Genomic DNA, 19,268 nt, shown 5'->3' with positions numbered 1-19,268 from the left:
TGAACACTTACCTGGGAGTAAAACCCACTTGAAACAATGGCACTTACTTCTGAGTAAATATCCATTGGATTGTACTGTAAGGCTGCAATTCTAAACACTTAGTAGGGGCCAATAAGCCCAAATGAACACAACGGGGCTGACTTCTGAAATAAACGTGCAGGGTTGCACTGTGAAAACTGTATTCTGTGTATTCTTTTATGCTTGTTTCTTTTTTATACAATGGCATAAGGTTCAGCAGATATTAGGTTTTTTTTCCCATTATACCCTGTTTTATCTCTATCCGAAGCTCTTTGTTATGATCCACAGTTAGGGCAATAAATAATTGTACTCATAAGGGACTCTTCCAGTTCATTTCAGCTTTTGTCATGCTATTGATTCCTGCTTAGTGGCAGCACTTTTATCTTTTGCTTCTTACTTTGCTCTTTTTTTATACATTGCTTTGCCAGGGCAGAACCCTAAATGTGCTTTAAAATACTTAAAACAGTGAGGATCCTCCCCCACTATCCATGAGTCATTTCAAAGAAACGCCCAGTGGTTATTTGAAATAGAAAATGAAAGTAGGCCATTATTTATTTATTGGACTAGAAAGAGATAGGGAGAGAGCCGGTGCTCCTGCTGAGACGCTCTGCGAAGAAACTATTTGTCCCATCTACCAGGAGTACAAGGTAGGAGGAAATTACCATAATGGATTGATATGAGGAATAATTTGATTTTTGCGGGGAGGGTTCTTTGTAGACTCATCCCTACAAGAGCTTCTGTTGAGCATAATGACATCCAAGAACAGACATTCCCCACAAAACAATTTTGTACCTCCCACTTCACATAATTTATTTAGTTTCTATTTATCCGCCCCACCTTTTAAAAAAAGGGGGCTACATCCATTGTTCTGCGAGCAGACTGGCAGTTGTGCAAAGGGACTTCCCTTTCCCTCCTTTTCCTTCCTCCCTCCCTCCTGCAGCAACCCCCCCCCCTTTAATCTGGACAGTCCCAAACATCCAAAACTTGGAACTAGGCAGGGTATGGGTGGCTGTAGACGGGAAGAGGGAACCTTTTCTGCAAGTAGATGCTGTTCCAGTTGTGAACAGACACTATTGGATGCCAGCCAGTGTTTCCAGCAGCTGCATTCCCCCTGTCTCTACTGCTGGCATGGAGTGCCCATCTCACCAAGGTTTTACAAAAAAATTGGAAACACTTAACGCAGCAGGGTTTATGCATGCATGTATATACAGAAACACACACACACACACACACTGAACCATCTATCACTATGCCACACATCAAGAGGAGGAATGGGGTAGCATAATTATGGCAACAGAGGAATTGCTATTGAATACAGGCCAAAATGTGACAAAAAGGGACGGGAGAGGAGTGTGAAAGGGGTCTGTGATGTATGTTATGGATGCTCCTTACAGTAGCAAATCCACTCCCTTATGTATTACACGGGGATGAGCTATTAGTACTGGATTGGAGCTGGTATGAATTTTCACTTTATTATATCGTTGTTTATTTCTAGCATTTTTTCCTGCCCTTTAGCCAAAAAGGCAGCTTACAAAGATATTTCTTAAGACAGTCTCTGCCCACAGGCTTACAATCTAAAAAAACATGGCACAAAAGGAAATGGAATTGGGAGGGAGGAGGGAAAAAAAGCAAATTCAGGCACTAGATTCTAGGGAGCAATCTTGTGGCCCCTAGACAGCATCTGAGGAGCTATAGGATACTTCAGTTCCCAGATCCGAGGTTGGAGACAGTTCTCTGACCTCGGGTCTGGGAATCTTGCTGCCTGCCCCCTCACAGCTGGCGTGGAGAGAACCGCACCAGCTGCCTTTCCGAGGTAGCAAAAGCAAGCTCGGAGGAGTAAAGGGGGCCTTCCAGTGGGTGGGGAGGGGACTGGAGAGGCTGGGATGTGCATTATCCCAAGGCCTCTCCAGCCTCCTCCTTTCCCTCTCTGAAGTGCCCCAGTTGGGCAGGCAAAAAAGCCCATCTAGCATAAATGCAGGGTAGGAGGCGACAGTTGCCTCCGCCGCTCCTCCCACTCTGCTTTTGGATTACCATAAGCCTCCAAGTTCGAGCCCTATGAGTATTGAGGGTGTTAGGGATAGGATTACGCCCTTAGCTGCAAAGTTCAGCAGGTCATAGACACAGTGGAAGGCCTGCTGCTTCCTCATGGGTCCTCCGTAGTGGCAGCTGGTATCAGGAGGGAGGGGCACTCTCAGCTGGAGCTGTATCCAGGCCTGATGGAGGGGTGCCCAACTCCTGCTTCCAATCCCTCTGATGGCCTCAGCAGCGATCCAACCCATTAGTCTGGATCCAACCCGTTATCCTTTTCTACAACAATACAGCTCTTACTCCCAAATATATGTATTTAGCATCAGAAGCAAATGCCATTTTATTCCTGTGGTCATGATGGTGCTATGATTTTTAAAAGTGAGTTTAAAATGCAAAACTGCATGTGCTCTGAGTATTTCTATTTTTCAGGCTTAGCAAAAGTTTTTTTATCCTCCCCAACCCCAAAGTATCAGGAACGTAGAAGTAGTTCTAAAGGCATAGAGTAGCAGTGGAGGGGTGGGGAAGACAAATGTTAATTGTGTGCTTCACATGGGCATCCAAAGAAATCCCCCCCCCCCGGTAAAAACATTATGGGCATCTCTTCTTGTTGTTGTTCAGTCGTGTCCAACTCTTCGTGACCCCATGGACCATAGCATGCCAGGCCTTCCTGTCCTGCCCTCTCCCGGAGCGTGCTCAAGTCCATATTCATTGCATCGGTGATGCTATCTAGCCATCTCATCCTCTGCCTCCCCTTCTCCTTTTGCCTTCAATCTTTCCCAGCATCAGGGTCTTTTCCAGTGACTTTTCACATTAGGTGGCCAAAATATTTGAGCTTCAGCTTCAGTATCTGTCCTTCCAACGAGCAGTCAGGGTTGATTTCCTTTAGGATGGACTGATTTGACCTCCTTGCAGTCCAGGGGACTTGTAAGAGTCTTCTCCAGCACCACAGTTCGAAAGCATCAATTCTTTGGCGCTCAGCCTTCCTTATAGTCCAGCTCTCACAGCCATATGTTGCAACTGGGAAAACCATAGACTTGATTATACGAACCTTTGTCGGCAAGGTGATGTCTCTGCTTCTTACTATGCTGTCTAGGTTTGCCATGGCAAATTTAATTCAGGTGACCATTATATCTACTACTGTGGGCAAGAATCCCTTAGAAGAAATGGAGTAGCACTCATAGTCAACAAAACAGTGGGAAAAGCAGTACTGGGGTACAATCTCAAAAATGATAGAATGATCTCAGTACGAATCCAAGGCAAACCATTCAACATCACAGTAATTCAAGTCTATGCCCCAATCACTGATGCTGAAGAAGCTGAGGTTGATCGGTTCTATGAAGACCTACAACACCTTCTAGAACTAACACCAAAAAAAGATGTCCTTTTCATCATAGGTGCTTGGAATGTCAAAGCAGGAAGTCAAGAAATAACCGGGATAACAGGCAAGCATGGCCTTGGTGTACAAAATGAAGCAGGACTTGTGTTGTTGTTGTTCAGTCGTTCAGTCGTGTCTGACTCTTCGTGACCCCATGGACCATAGCACGCCAGGCCTTCCTGTCCTGCGCTCTCTCCCGGAGCGTGCTCAAGTTCATATTCATTGCATCCGTGATGCTATCTAGCCATCTCATCCTCTGCCGTCCCCTTCTCCTTTTGCCTTCAGTCTTTGCCAGCATCAGGGTCTTTTCCAGGGAGTTTTCTCTTCGCATTAGGTGGCCAAAATATTGGAGCTTCAGCTTCATTATCTGTCCTTCCAATGAGCAGTCAGGGTTGATTTCCTTTAGGATGGACTGATTTGACCTCCTTGCAGTCCAGGGGACTCGTAAGAGTCTTCTCCAGCACCACAGTTCGAAAGCATCAATTCTTCGGCGCTCAGCCTTCCTTATAGTCCAGCTCTCACAGCCATACATTACTACTGGGAAAACCATAGCTTTGATTAGACGGACCTTTGTCGGCAAGGTGATGTCTCTGCTTCTTACTATGCTGTCTAGGTTTGCCATAGCTTTCCTCCCAAGGAGCAAGCGTCTTTTAATTTCATGGCTACAGTCACCATCTGCGGTGATCTTGGAGCCCAAGAAAGTAAAATCTGTCACTGCTTCCATTTCTTCCCCTTCTATATGCCAGGAAGTGATGGGGCCAGATGACATGATCTTCGTTTTTTTAATGTTGAGTTTCAAAACAGCTTTTGCACTCTCCTCTTTCACCCTCAACAAGAGGCTCTTGAGATCCTCTTCGCTTTCTGCCATTAGGGTGGTATCGACTGCATATCAGAGGTTGTTGATAATTCTCCCGGCAATCTTAATTCCGACCTCTGATTCATCCAACCCGGCATTTCTCATGATGTACTCTGCATATAAGTTAAATAAGCAGGGTGACAATATGCAGCCTTGTCGTACTCCTTTCCCAATTTTGAACCAATCGGTTGTTCCATGTCTGGTTCTTACTGTTGCTTCTTGACCCTCGTACAGGTTTCTCAGGAGACAGGTAAGGTGGTCTGGTACTCCCATCACTTTCAGAATTTGCCACAGTTTGTTGTGATCCACACAATCAAAGGCTTTAGCGTAGTCAATGAAGCAGAAATAGACGTTTTTCTGGAATTCTCTTGCTTTCTCCATGATGCAGCGAATGTTGGCGATTTGATCTCTAGTTCCTCTGCCTCTTCGAAACCCAGCTTGTACTTCCGCTAGTTCTCGGTTCGCATACTGCTGAAGCCTAGCTTGTAGGATTTTGAGCATCACCTTGCTGGCATGTGAAATGAGCGCAATTGTGCGGTAGTTTGAACACTCTTTGGCGTTGCCCTTCTTTGGGATTGGAATGTAAACTGACCTTTTCCAGTCTTGTGGCCACTGTTGAGTGTTCCAGATTTGTTGGCATATTGAATGCAGCACTTTAACAGCATCATCTTTTAGGATTTTAAATAGCTCGGCTGGAATACTGTCATCTCCGCTAGCTTTGTTGTTACTAATGCTTCCTAAGGCCCATTTGACTTCACTCTCTAGGATGTCCGGCTCAAGTTCAGTGACCGCACTATCATGGCTATCAGGGACATTCAGATCTTTCCTGTATAGTTCTTCTGTGTATTCTTGCCACCTCTTCTTAATCTCATCTGCTTCTGTTAGGTCCCTGCCTTCTTTGTCCTTTATCATGCCCGTCTTTGCACAAAACGTTCCCTTGAGATCTCCAATTTTCTTGAAGAGATCTCTAGTCTTTCCCATTCTGTTGTTTTCCTCGATTTCTTTGCATTGTTCATTTAAGAAGGCCTTCTTGTCTCTCCTTGCTATTCTCTGGAACTCTGCATTCAGTTGGGTATATCTTCCCCTTTCTCCTTTGCTTTTCACTTCCCTTCTTTCGTGAGCTACTTGTAAAGCCTCATCAGACAGCCACTTGGCTTTCTTGCATTTCTTTTTCTTTGGGACGGATTTCGTTGCTGCCTCCTGAACAATGTTACGGACCTCCGTCCATAGTTCCTCAGGCACTCTGTCTATCAGGTCTAATCCCTGAAATCTATTCCTCACCTCCACTGTATATTCATCAGGGATATGATTTAGGTCATACCTGAACGGTTTAGTGGTTTTCCCGACGTTCTTCAATTTAAGCCGAAATTTTGCAAGAAGCAGCTCATGATCTGAGCCACAGTCAGCTCCAGATCTTGTTTTTACTGACTGTATGGAGCTTCTCCATCTTTGGCTGCAAAGGACATAATCAATCTGATTTCGATATTGACCATCTGGTGACGTCCATGTGTAGAGTCGCCTCTTGTGCTGTTGGAAAAGAGTGTTTGCTATGATCAGCGTGTTCTCTTGGCAAAACTCTATTAGCTTTTGTCCTGCTTCATTTTGTACACCAAGGCCATGCCTGCCTGTTATCCCGGTGATTTCTTGACTTCCTACTTTAGCATTCCAATCCCCTATGATGAAGAGGACATCTTTTTTTGGTGTTAGTTCTAGAAGGTGTTGTAGGTCTTCATAGAACCGATCAAACTCAGCTTCTTCAGCCTCAGTGGTTGGGGCATAGACTTGAATTACTGTGATGTTGAATGGTTTGCCTTGGATTCGTACTGAGATCATTCTATCATTTTTAAGATTGTACCCCAGTACTGCTTTTCCCACCCTTTTGTTGACTATGAGTGCTACTCCATTTCTTCTAAGGGATTCTTGCCCACAATAGTAGATATGATGGTCACCTGAATTAAATTCGCCCATGCCTGTCCATTTTAGTTCGCTGATTCCCAAGATGTCGATGTTCAATCTTGCCATCTCATGTTTGACCACCTCCAGCTTACCTTGATTCATTGATCTGACATTCCAGGTTCCTAAACAATATTGTTCTTTACAGCATCGGATTTTCTTTTCACCGCCAGACACATCCACAGCTGAGTGTCCTTTCGGGTTTGGCCCAGCCGCTTCACTCTTTCTGGCGCTACTTGGAAATACCCTCTGCTCTTCCCCAGTAGCATATTGGACACCTTCCGACCTGAGGGGCTCATCTTCCGGCGTCATCTCTTTTAGCCTTGTGATACGTTCCATGGGGTTTTCTTGGCAAGAATACTGGAGTGGGTTGCCATTTCCTTCTCCAGTGGACCACATTTTGTCAGAACTCTCTGCCATGACCTGTCCGTCTTGGGTGGCCCTGCACGGCATAGCTTATGGCTTCACTGAGTTACGCAAGCCCCTTCGCCACAACAAGGCAGTGATCCATGAAGCAGGACTGCTTCATTATAAATGGTGCCGTGACTCGGATGTGGCAGGCTCTGAGACAGAGAGGTGGCAGTTGCCTACTCTTTATCGCCGCACCGGGAGGGAGGGCTCGGCACATGCCTCCCTTTCTTGGCGCCACCGACCTTTTTGTCAGGTGAACGGGAGAAAGCCTGCGCCGGGATCGCCCAAACGGCAGCGAGCAGCAAGAGAACCTTGGGAAGCGGAGGAAGGAACTTGAGCCCTGCCTGTATCGCAGCTGCAATTGAGTTGAAACCCACATTGGAAGCCTTCAGGAGAAAGGCAAGTATATGGAGTAAAAAGAGGGCCCCGCCTTCGGGAGTAAGGCCACTGGGCAGAAAAAAAGAGGGCCCCGCCTTCGGAAGTAAGGTCAGTGTTAGTATACGTATACAAAAGGTGACCCACCCGATTGGGGGTGGAAGGGGGGACCTGATCACTCCCCCGAGCAGGCACTAGTACTCAGCAAGGCGCTGAGGAAGCTGCTTCGCTCCAGTGGAAACGTGCGAAAAGTGGGTGGCAGGGACATATGAATGAAGTGGTGGAAATTGATGATTGTGTGAGTGGCTACTGCAGTTTCTGTTGCATACCGTCGACAGTCTGGGTGCCCAGGCCAGTAGCAAAGTGCGTGGTGTGAAATTCCTTTTGTGTCGGCCAGTGAGACCCCCTACTCGCTGACCAATCCCCTTCCCTCTTTGTGCGCGTCTTCATCTTAGGAGGGAGGCTATGGGAGGTGGGGGAAGCAAGACTTGCACCCCCTTGAGATGTATGTTAAAAAAAAAGGAAAAAGATTTTTTTAAAAAGGATTCAGAATAGAGCGAGGAAACAGCAAAAAGCTCAAGGTCGAGCTGAGAGAAAAAAAGAACAAGATCTGAGGCTGTTAATTAGAGAAATGTTGCAGGACAGCCTGGCTTTTAACGAAGCGTGGGAGTGTGAGGCCGAAGAAGTAGCTGTTAGCCTAGCGCGCCGAGGGGGGGGGCAGGAAAATTGCCCACAACGTTCTGAGTTGTGCAACATCATCACCTCGCCTAATTGAAATAAAATCCCTAAGAAATAGAAACTAAAAATGAAGACCCAGAAGATAAAGGTGCAAAATGGGGAATAAAAGTGAAGAATCAGCCCCCAGGGCACAGGCTAGACCCCTCTTCGAGTGAAAAGTGTGCCATAAGACTGTCCCAAGGCAGAATGAAGCGGAAAGACCACGATGAAGATCTCTATCAAGGTAGCCGTGTTTAGCTTTGAACTGTCCTAAAATTTCAAAGAGCCTGTAGACCATCAGCTATATGATTTCTGAAGAGCGTAACCATTAAGCTTTTGCCGTGGGATTCCCTCCAATGAAGAAATCTCACTAATTTGAGTGTCCAGTGTTAGACTGCCTGAGTGAGTGTGCTGAAGAGACCGAGAAACCAGACAGCATGTTCCTGGCCAAGCCAAAATCACGCTACTACCATGCTACTGGAAGCTGCAATAAACTGTGTAAGCTGGGAGACCCAACCTGATTGAGAAGAAAAGAAGATATTGGAGTAACTGTCTTTAAAAAAAAACATAGTAAAATCTGTGTAGCTGGCTAGCTGACGCTGTCAGTGATGTTACAACTTTAAATTAAGACTGTTTTCCTGTTTGAGACCCCAGCGAAGAAAGCTGACCCCAGTTATTTGTTGCCTGTGCCAAAGCAAAGATTTGGCTGCCCTGTACCTCATCGTGTCCTGTTTTAAGCTTGGGATTTACAAATACAAACAAACTGAGAAGCTTGCCTTTGAAGTCCTGCAAATCACCCCACCGCCTCCCCGAAGAAGATTAATGGCTGCCTGAAAAATGCAAATATAAGGCGATGCCCATCACCCCCCAGCGTCCTGAGTTTCAGCACTTTGCTTTCATGTACCAAGTTGAAGGGGAAGAGAAGAAAAGAGGGGTGTGTGTGTGTGTGTGTGTGTGTAATATTATAAATCCCTGGCTAGCTTGTCTAGTGATAGATAGCCCCGAGAGCTTTCCCCCCCCAATTGCTGGATCTGCTCCATCATGCCTTACCATGCAAAAAGTGTTTTCCATTCATTGTGTTAAATTGCAGAAAAAGTTTGTTGTGTATATTTTATGATTTCTTAAATATCATAAAATATGTATGATATTTGCAGATTAGTGTTAGTTGCAACTCCAAATGATATTGAGTGTGGTTCCCAATGAATGACAAGAGAAAAGACAAAGACAAGTAGAGAAAGACAGAGGCAAGTAGAAAAAGACAGAGAAATAGAGAAAGTGGCAGACAGAGAAGGGGGGGGGAAGAAGAAAGAGAAGGCAAGAGGCAAAGAGAAAGAACATTTGTAGAGAAGAAGCGTGGCCATAGTTGCCCCCAGGGTGAATTAAAAGCAGCTGATTGTGCCTACAGCTTATTACCTGGGGTAAAGTAGCCACAATAATGTAATAGTTCTTTAATATGAAGAAAATGTAACTAGAAGGAGAAGAAGAGCCTATCCGAAATGTGTGTCATTGGGACTAGTGTAAGGCAGAAAGGTTTAAGTAAGTGAGTTTAACTTGAAAAAAGACAAATAAAGAGACAAGGCTGGTGCACAGAGAGGAAAGTTTTATGTAAAACGTTTGAAACATGATCTGCAATACAGGCAGATCAGCAAGAAAAAGAAAGCAAAAGAAAGAGAGATTTCTCTTCCCATACTAATGAGTGAAAGTGTTATCAAGCACTTTGCTGGGAAGCGAAGTCTGTTTACAGGAAGCTGTGCCTGAGAACCAAACACTTCTAGCCTATGCTGAAAATGCTTGCTAGTGTTGTGCTGCCTCATGGGTAACATGTATGGTATAAAACCCATTTAGCCCAATAGCTCGTGGTTCAGAGAAGCTGTCTGATCCAACCATTAAGTATGCCTGTGTGCTGTAAGTTACCCAATAAAGTCTCCTTGTAAGTACCCCCCCCCCCTGCTGGAATCCCAAAACACAAGCACGGCTAGAGCGCCTCATCCAGTATCAAACCCTGCTGCTAGAAGCCATGAAGGCAGGTATAAAGAAGTCAGTTAATATGACCAAAGTGTCTAAAGTGCTGCAAGGTGCCACCGAGGCCCCAGAGAGTACTTGGAGCATCTTTTAAATGCCTATCGCCAGTATACCCCCCTCGACCCAGAGGCCCAAGAAGACGTGGAAGAAAAAATGAAAGAAGACCCAGCAGAAGCAGAGGCACAGTGTGCCCAGTGTGGACAAGATGGACATTGGTGGCATGAATGCCCAAATAAAATGAATCAAATACACAAAGGAAAAAACCAAAGGAGCCAGAACAGGTGAGAGAGAAGACAGCTTGAGAGGGGCCGTGACATTGACTGTGAGGGGCCGTGACATTGACTTCATGATTGACACTGGAGTGGCATCAAGAGCAAGCAAACGTTAGCCTTAAACAAGAAGTCCAAACACTGGGCAAAGTTCTTCAAGCCCAGCGTCGCTTTGTCTTAGAAAATAAGCCCCCAGTTCCCATCACAGAAGTTCATCCTTTCCAACCAGGAAATGAAGTATGAGTTAAAGAGGGAAAAAATAACCCTTTAACTCCCAAGTGGAGAAGACCAAAAACTGTCATACTTTCCACCCCCACAGCTATGAAAGTAGCTGAAATTAAACCCTGGATACATTGGACACGAGTCAAGAGAGCTAGAGGGGGGAATGGACTGTGAACAAAAATCCTAAAACTCCTTTGAAAATTATTCTGAAAAAGCAGTAAGAAGACTCAGGCTAGACCTTACTGTGGGCACACCGGGAGACTGTCCACCCTGCGTACGGTCAGACCTGCAACTGGAAAATTGAAGAAGGGGACTAGACCCTACTGTAGCTAGCCAGGTGAATAGCTGCCCAGTGTACGGTCAGATCCCAAAGAAGATCAAACATGCGTGTTGTAGTGTTAGTAGTGATGCATTGTGTCTCCTTAATAAAGTGCAAAAAGGGGGGTCTGCCCCTAGAGAGGGAAATCTGTCCCAGCGATTCACTGATAATTACTGGCTTCACCTGGCTAACATCACTGGAGTAAAACATTTCTGTTTACCAAAAGATATACCTGCAAACAGGCTTATTAACTCTTGTCTAATACCTGTCTGTAGACATCCTGAGAAAATTCAAAAAGATACCATGTTACGCAATTATGGTATAGGCTTAACTTATTCCCAAAATGCTGATTGGGGCGTAGTTGCAAAGATCCTACCCCCTACAGAATTTACTTTACGCACCCCCATCGTTGCTGGAAGAAATGCTACGTGTGCACGAATGCTTAATTGTCAAAAATTTTCCAGAAAATGTAAAGCTATCCCTGCCCCCCCCTTCCTCTGTAATGAAATTCAAAACATATCTTTTAATGATGCCCACATACTTTTGCCTCATGGATGGTTTTGGACATGTGGTTCCCGCACTTGGTCATTCATTCCTGCCAACTTGTCTGATAACCACCCATGTTGCCTCAGCCGCCTAGTGCCAATTCTTCCCCCGTGGCCCGAGAAAATCCGTCGACGGCAGCCTCGAGCACTCCAACTAACTAAAGATTGTAATAGTCATGTGCAGTTATATTCTGACTCAGAAAAATTGGCCTTAGCAATGTCACTGGTTGGGGTTCCAGGTTTAGCCTTGGCTGATGGTCTGGAGATCAACCGGTTAGCTTGCAGCTTAGCCAAAAGCATAAATGCCACCTCACAAGCATTGTCATTGTTAAATAAAGAGTTGCGTGATCTAAGAGGTGCGGTTCTAGAAAACAGAGCTGGTATAGATTACCTCTTCCTTCTTCTTCATTTGGGTTGTGAGACACACCAAAAACTCTGTTGTTTTAACTTAACTGATAATGGCAATGCTGTAGATGAACAGATCAACAAGCTGCACCATATAGTAGCTGACATCAAAATGGGACAACATGATTAGCTAAATTGGTTAACCCCTTGGCTTCCAGATCTTAGCTGGCTTAAGGCATTGTTCATCCTAATTCTACCAGTGTTGTTCATAGAGATACTGTTATGCCTTTGCATTCCTTGTCTTATGCGCTGTTTAACCAATCTGTTTTATGTCTCGGCTAGTAAAACTGCCGCCCTCTACGCTCTAATAGCTCAACAAAATATTAAGTAAGAGGGTTACTATAAGAGTCCTGTGTTATGCTTCGCAAACCAGAATGTCTATTTGCGTAATGAAATGCTATAATTGTAATGAAATTATGCATTTAAGGGGGGAATGTAGCAGCCATATCGGGGGTCAGACTAAGTAGCCTCATGCAGTCTCATGCTTCATGTTCTTGCTGAGCTCATGCTCTCTGAAATATATGTTTGTAAGCTGACGAGACACAGGAATTTCTTATCTTGTCAACAAAGGCTAAGGTCAGCATAAAACTGTATATCTTGTTCTCTGCTGTTCTGTTCTCTGCTTATCATGGCTACCCTATAACCCATTTCTTGTATTATAAACAATGGTGCTAGGAGAAGAAATGTTAAGGACTGCAACCCCACACAGGAGGGAGAGGAGGAGCCGTTTCCTATGTGTCACAATATCTATAAAAACAATGTGCTGATGTAAATCGGGGTTTCTGGCTCTTTGGAAATGATTCCAGCCTTAAGCCCGCGCGTTAAATAAAGAAACTCTTTTTCCTTCACTCCGTGGTCTCTCTGACTCTGAGTTCTGCAACAGGACAAAGGCTAATAGAGTTCTGTCAAGAGAACACGCTGATCATAGCAAACACGATTTTCCAACAGCACAAGAGGCGACTCTACACATGGACATCACCAGATGGTCAATATCGAAATCAGATTGATTATGTCCTTTGCAGCCAAAGATGGAGAAGCTCTATACAGTCAGTAAAAACAAGATCTGGAGCTGACTGTGGCTCAGATCATGAGCTGCTTCTTGCAAAAGTTCGGCTGAAATTGAAGAATGTAGGGAAAACCACTAAACCATTCAGGTATGACCTAAATCATATCCCTTATGAATATACAGTGGAGGTGAGGAATAGATTTCAGGGATTAGACCTGATAGACAGAGTGCCTGAGGAACTATGAACGGAGGTCCGTAACATTGTTCAGGAGGCAGCAACTCAATCCATACCAAAGAAAAAGAAATGCAAGAAAGCAAAGTGGCTGTCTGATGAGGCTTTATAAGTAGCTAAGGAAAGAAGGGAAGTGAAAAGCAAGGGAGAAAGGGGAAGATATATCCAACTGAATGCAGAGTTCCAGAAAATAGCAAGGAGAGACAAGGAGGCCTTCTTAAATGAACAATGCAAAGAAATCAAGGAAAACAATAGAATGGGAAAGACTAGAGATCTTTTCAAGAAAATCGGAGATCTCAAGGGAACGTTTAATGCAAAGGCGGGCATGATAAAGGACAAAGAAGGCAGGGACCTAACAGAAGCAGATGAGATTAAGAAGAGGTGGAAAGAATACACAGGAAAGATCTGAATGTCCCTGATAGCCGTGATAGTGCGGTCACTGAACTTGAGCCAGACATCCTCGAGAGTGAAGTCAAGTGGGCCTTAGGAAGCATTAGTAACAACAAAACTAGTGGAGATGACAGTATTCCAGCTGAGCTATTTAAAATCCTAAAAGATGATGCTGTTAAAGTGCTGCACTCAATATGCCAACAAATTTGGAACACTCAACAGTGGCCACAAGACTGGAAAAGGTCAGTTTACATTCCAATTCCAAAGAAGGGCAATGCCAAAGAGTGTTCAAACTACCGTACAATTGCGCTCATTTCACATGCCAGCAAGGTGATGCTCAAAATCCTACAAGCTAGGCTTCAGCAGTATGCAAACCAAGAACTACTGGAAGTACAAGCTGGGTTTCTAAGAGGCAGAGGAACTAGAGATCAAATCGCCAACTTTCGCTGGATCATGGAGAAAGCGAGAAAATTCCAGAAAAATGTCTATTTCTGCTTCATTGACTACGCTAAAGCCTTTGATTGTGTGGATCACAACAAACTCTGGCAAATTCTGAAAGAGATGGGGGTACCAGACCACCTTACCTGTCTCCTGAGAAACCTGTACGAGGGTCAAGAAGCAACAGTAAGAACCAGACATGGAACAACCGATTGGTTCAAAATTGGGAAAGGAGTACGACAAGGCTGCATATTGTCACCCTGCTTATTTAACTTATATGCAGAGTACATCATGAGAAACGCCGGGTTGGATGAATCAGAGGTCGGAATTAAGATTGCTGGGAGAATTATCAACAACCTCAGATACACAGATGATACCACCCTAATGGCAGAAACCCCTTGATGGATCACTGCCTTGTTGTGGCGAAGGGGCTTGCGTAACTCAATGAAGCCATAAGCTATGCCGTGCAGGGCCACCCAAGACGGACAGGTCATGGCAGAGAGTTCTGACAAAATGTGGTCCACTGGAGAAGGAAATGGCAACCCACTCCAGTATTCTTGCCAAGAAAACCCCATGGAACGTATCACAAGGCTAAAAGAGATGACGCCGGAAGATGAGACCCTCAGGTCGGAAGGTGTCCAATATGCTACTGGGGAAGAGCAGAGGGTATTTCCAAGTAGCGCCAGAAAGAGTGAAGCGGCTGGGCCAAAGCCGAAAGGACACTCAGCTGTGGATGTGTCTGGTGGTGAAAAGAAAATCCGATGCTGTAAAGAACAATATTGTTTAGGAACCTGGAATGTCAGATCAATGAATCAAGGTAAGCTGGAGGTGGTCAAACATGAAATGGCAAGATTGAACATCGACATCTTGGGAATCAGCGAACTAAAATGGACAAGCATGGGCGAATTTAATTCAGGTGACTATCATATCTACTATTGTGGGCAAGAATCCCTTAGAAGAAATGGAGTAGCACTCATAGTCAACAAAAGGGTGGGAAAAGCAGTACTGGGGTACAATCTTAAAAATGATAGAATGATCTCAGTACGAATCCAAGGCAAACCATTCAACATCACAGTAATTCAAGTCTATGCCCCAACCACTGAGGCTGAAGAAGCTGAGGTTGATCGGTTCTATGAAGACCTACAACACCTTCTAGAACTAACACCAAAAAAAGATGTCCTCTTCATCATAGGGGATTGGAATGCTAAAGTAGGAAGTCAAGAAATCACCGGGATAACAGGCAGGCATGGCCTTGGTGTACAAAATGAAGCAGGACAAAAGCTAATAGAGTTTTGCCAAGAGAACATGCTGATCATAGCAAACACTCTTTTCCAACAGCACAAGAGGCGACTCTACACATGGACATCACCAGATGGTCAATATCGAAATCAGATTGATTATGTCCTTTGCAGCCAAAGATGGAGAAGCTCCATACAGTCAGTAAAAACAAGACCTGGAGCTGACTGTGGCTCAGATCATGAGCTGCTTCTTGCAAAATTTCGGCTTAAATTGAAGAACGTCGGGAAAACCACTAAACCGATCAGGTATGACCTAAATCATATCCCTGATGAATATACAGTGGAGGTGAGGAATAGATTTCAGGGATTAGACCTGATAGACAGAGTGCCTGAGGAACTATGGACGGAGGTCCGTAACATTGTTCAGGAGGCAGCAACTCAATCCATACCAAAGAAAAAGAAATGCAAGAAAGCCAAGTGGCTGTCTGATGAGGCTTTACAAGTAGCTCACGAAAGAAGGGAAGCGAAAAGCAAGGGAGAAAGGGGAAGATATACCCAACTGAATGCAGAGTTCCAGAGAATAGCAAGGAGAGACAAGAAGGCCTTCTTAAATGAACAATGCAAAGAAATCGAGGAAAACAACAGAATGGGAAAGACTAGAGATCTCTTCAAGAAAATTGGAGATCTCAAGGGAACGTTTTGTGCAAAGACGGGCATGATCAAGGACAAAGAAGGCAGGGACCTAACAGAAGCAGATGAGATTAAGAAGAGGTGGAAAGAATACACAGAAGAACTATACAGGAAAGATCTGAATGTCCCTGATAGCCATGATAGTGCGGTCACTGAACTTGAGCCGGACATCCTAGAGAGTGAAGTCAAATGGGCCTTAGGAAGCATTAGTAACAACAAAGCTAGCGGAGATGACAGTATTCCAGTCGAGCTATTTAAAATCCTAAAAGATGATGCTGTTAAAGTGCTGCATTCAATATGCCAACAAATCTGGAACACTCAACAGTGGCCACAAGACTGGAAAAGGTCAGTTTACATTCCAATTCCAAAGAAGGGCAACGCCAAAGAGTGTTCAAACTACCGCACAATTGCGCTCATTTCACATGCCAGCAAGGTGATGCTCAAAATCCTACAAGCTAGGCTTCAGCAGTATGCGAACCGAGAACTAGCGGAAGTACAAGCTGGGTTTCGAAGAGGCAGAGGAACTAGAGATCAAATCGCCAACATTCGCTGCATCATGGAGAAAGCAAGAGAATTCCAGACAAACGTCTATTTCTGCTTCATTGACTACGCTAAAGCCTTTGATTGTGTGGATCACAACAAACTGTGGCAAATTCTGAAAGTGATGGGAGTACCAGACCACCTTACCTGTCTCCTGAGAAACCTGTACGAGGGTCAAGAAGCAACAGTAAGAACCAGACATGAAACAACCGATTGGTTCAAAATTGGGAAAGGAGTACGACAAGGCTGCATATTGTCACCCTGCTTATTTAACTTATATGCAGAGTACATCATGAGAAATGCCGGGTTGGATGAATCAGAGGTCGGAATTAAGATTGCTGGGAGAATTATCAACAACCTCCGATATGCAGACGATACCACCCTAATGGCAGAAAGCGAAGAGGATCTCAAGAGCCTCTTGTTGGGGGTGAAAGAGGAGAGTGCAAAAGCTGGTTTGAAACTCAACATTAAAAAAACGAAGATCATGGCATCTGGCCCCATCACTTCCTGGCATATAGAAGGGGAAGAAATGGAAGCAGTGACAGATTTTACTTTCTTGGGCTCCAAGATCACCGCAGATGGTGACTGTAGCCATGAAATTAAAAGACGCTTGCTCCTTGGGAGGAAAGCTATGGCCAACCTAGACAGCATAGTAAGAAGCAGAGACATCACCTTGCCGACAAAGGTCCGTCTAATCAAAGCTATGGTTTTCCCAGTAGTAATGTATGGCTGTGAGAGCTGGACTATAAGGAAGGCTGAGCGCCGAAGAATTGATGCCTTCGAACTGTGGTGCTGGAGAAGACTCTTACGAGTGCCCTGGACTGCAAGGAGGTCAAATCAGTCCATCCTAAAGGAAATCAACCCTGAGTGCTCATTGGAAGGACAGATACTGAAGCTGAAGCTCCAATATTTTGGCCACCTAATGCGAAGAGAAAACTCCCTGGAAAAGACCCTGATGCTGGGAAAGACTGAAGGCAAAAGGAGAAGGGGACGGCAGAGGATGAGATGGCTAGATAGCATCACGGATGCAATGAATATGAACTTGAGCACGCTCCGGGAGAGAGCGCAGGACAGGAAGGCCTGGCGTGCTATGGTCCATGGGGTCACGAAGAGTCGGACACGACTGAACGACTGAACAACAACAACAACAAATGGCAGAAAGCGAAGAGGATCTAAAGAGCCTCTTGTTGAGGGTGAAAGAGGAGAGTGCAAAAGCTGTTTTGAAACTCAACATTAAAAAAACGAAGATCATGGCATCTGGCCCCATCACTTCCTGGCATATAGAAGGGGAAGAAATGGAAGCAGTGACAGATTTTATTTTCTTGGGCTCCAAGATCACTGCAGACGGTGATTGTAGCCATGAAATTAAAAGATGCTTGCTCCTGGGGAGGAAAGCTATGGCAAACCTAGACAGCATAGTAAGAAGCAGAGACATCACCTTGCCAACAAAGGTCCGTCTAATCAAAGCTATGGTTTTCCCAGTAGTAATGTATGGCTGTGAGAACTGGACTATAAGGAAGGCTGAGCGCCGAAGAATTGATGCGTTCAAACTGTGGTGCTGGAGAAGACTCTTACGAGTCCACTGGACAGCAAGGAGGTCAAATCAGTCAATCCTAAAGGAAATCAACCCTAAGACGCCCCCTTACTCCCCACTTCCCCTCACAGCTGCGCAGTTGCAGAGGCACAGAGAGGCATTTTCATCTATTTCATCACACTTTCCCACATTTTTGCAGCTTCGTACCTTCGCAATGGTTGCTTTTGGACTCAGTGCCCAAAGCCGGGGGGGGGGCAGTCTTGGGGGAGAACCAACTTTGCTCCAGCCACCATTTTGGAGTGATGGGTAGGCATGTACCGTTCACACCTTGTGAGTGCAAACCATCGCGAGAGTCTCAGGCTGGGGAGCTGATACACAGTTGGTGTGGAAATGAAGGAGTGCAGAACACCCACTTTTTACGTAACCAGGGTCGGACAGACACAACAGAATCCCTAAAATACAAAACAGACACTGAAGTGTCACACTGCCACGCTCACGGGTCTGCACAGCTGTACAGCTGTGCATTAAAATATAATGGCAAAAAAAAGAGGGCATGGCTAGGTCTGTTAGGGAAGCCCAAAGTAAATAGCAAGGGTATCCCAGCAGAAGGTAATGCGAAGCTGAAATGCTGCACAGTTGCGACAGGGTGAAGGGTAAAAGTGATGCCATGTAGATGGGGCCTGGGTCTTCCCAACCCGAATCTATCATTCTAGCCGCTACACTGCATGACTCATGAAATGTTCTTCATGGATGAAGGAAGATTCCCAAAAATCTTGTTGCTGTTCAAACAGAGCATCGTGGTTCCAGTGCAAAATATCTCCCATCGCAATTTTTCTAGTTACTAACATCATTCTGCTAAGTGGCAACTTAAGAATCATTTGAGACTAATTTGTATTTATCCATTGTGATCTGACTTTGTTCACTCGTTTAAAACTGGCTCTGTTTCAAAAGAATAAAAATAAAAAATTTCCATCGTTGAGTCAGTTCAAGGAAAGGAGACACCCAGTCGTTCACTGAAATAAAAATGAAACTGAGGCTATTTATTTACTGCACCAGAAGGAGAGTCAGGCAGCTGCAGCAGCTGGTGCTCCTACAAAGAAGCTCTGTGAGCCAGGAGTCCAAGGTAGGAAGTTACCAGGATGGGCTGGTATGGGGCACCACTGTGATTTATTTTTGGAGGGTTCTTTGTATGTTCATTCTGACAAGAGTTTCTGTTGAACATAATAGCATGCAAGGATAGATCTTCCCCACACAGCAGTTCCACGCCATTTAACACAGGGGTGGCAGAAGTTAGTTCTCTGTATGTTTGGGACTTCAACTCCTAGAAGCTCCTGTCAGCATGGCCAGTGGTCAGGAATGCTGGGAATGGAAGCTGGACATCTACTTTCTGCCCACCCTGCACCCACACACACCTTTAAAAATAAATGTTCCTGAAAGCTGCATGCTACTCTGAGATCCAGGTTCTAGTCCCCACTCGGCCATGGAAGCTCGCTGGGTGACTTTGGGCCAGTCACAGACTCTCATCCCAACCTACCCCACAGGGTTGTTGTGAGGATAAAATGGAGAGGAGGAGGATTATGTATGCCGCCTTGGGGTCCTTAGGAGGAAAAAAGGCAGGATAGAAATGTAACAAATACATAAATAATAAAATTTTTACAAAACTGGGAACACCCAATACAGCAGCA

The 19,268-nt window shown here is 45.0% G+C and overlaps 1 long non-coding RNA gene across 1 annotated transcript; it reads left to right on the top strand.

Annotated features, from left to right (window-relative positions):
* Nucleotides 1-586: 586 nt before the first annotated feature.
* LOC146355434 (uncharacterized) lies at nucleotides 587-12,363 on the top strand. The gene is made up of 2 exons (XR_014787184.1): nucleotides 587-665; nucleotides 6,379-12,363. It is a non-coding gene; the product is annotated as an uncharacterized LOC146355434 (long non-coding RNA).
* The last annotated feature ends 6,905 nt before the right edge of the window (nucleotides 12,364-19,268 follow it).

Source organism: Heloderma suspectum, chromosome 2, assembly GCF_057233095.1.
Source record: "Heloderma suspectum isolate Gila_16-S chromosome 2, 16-S_ref, whole genome shotgun sequence".
Classification (NCBI taxonomy): domain Eukaryota; kingdom Metazoa; phylum Chordata; class Lepidosauria; order Squamata; family Helodermatidae; genus Heloderma; species Heloderma suspectum.
The sequence above is the reverse complement of the archived record's forward strand: the minus strand, read 5'-3'. Positions and strand labels throughout refer to the sequence as shown.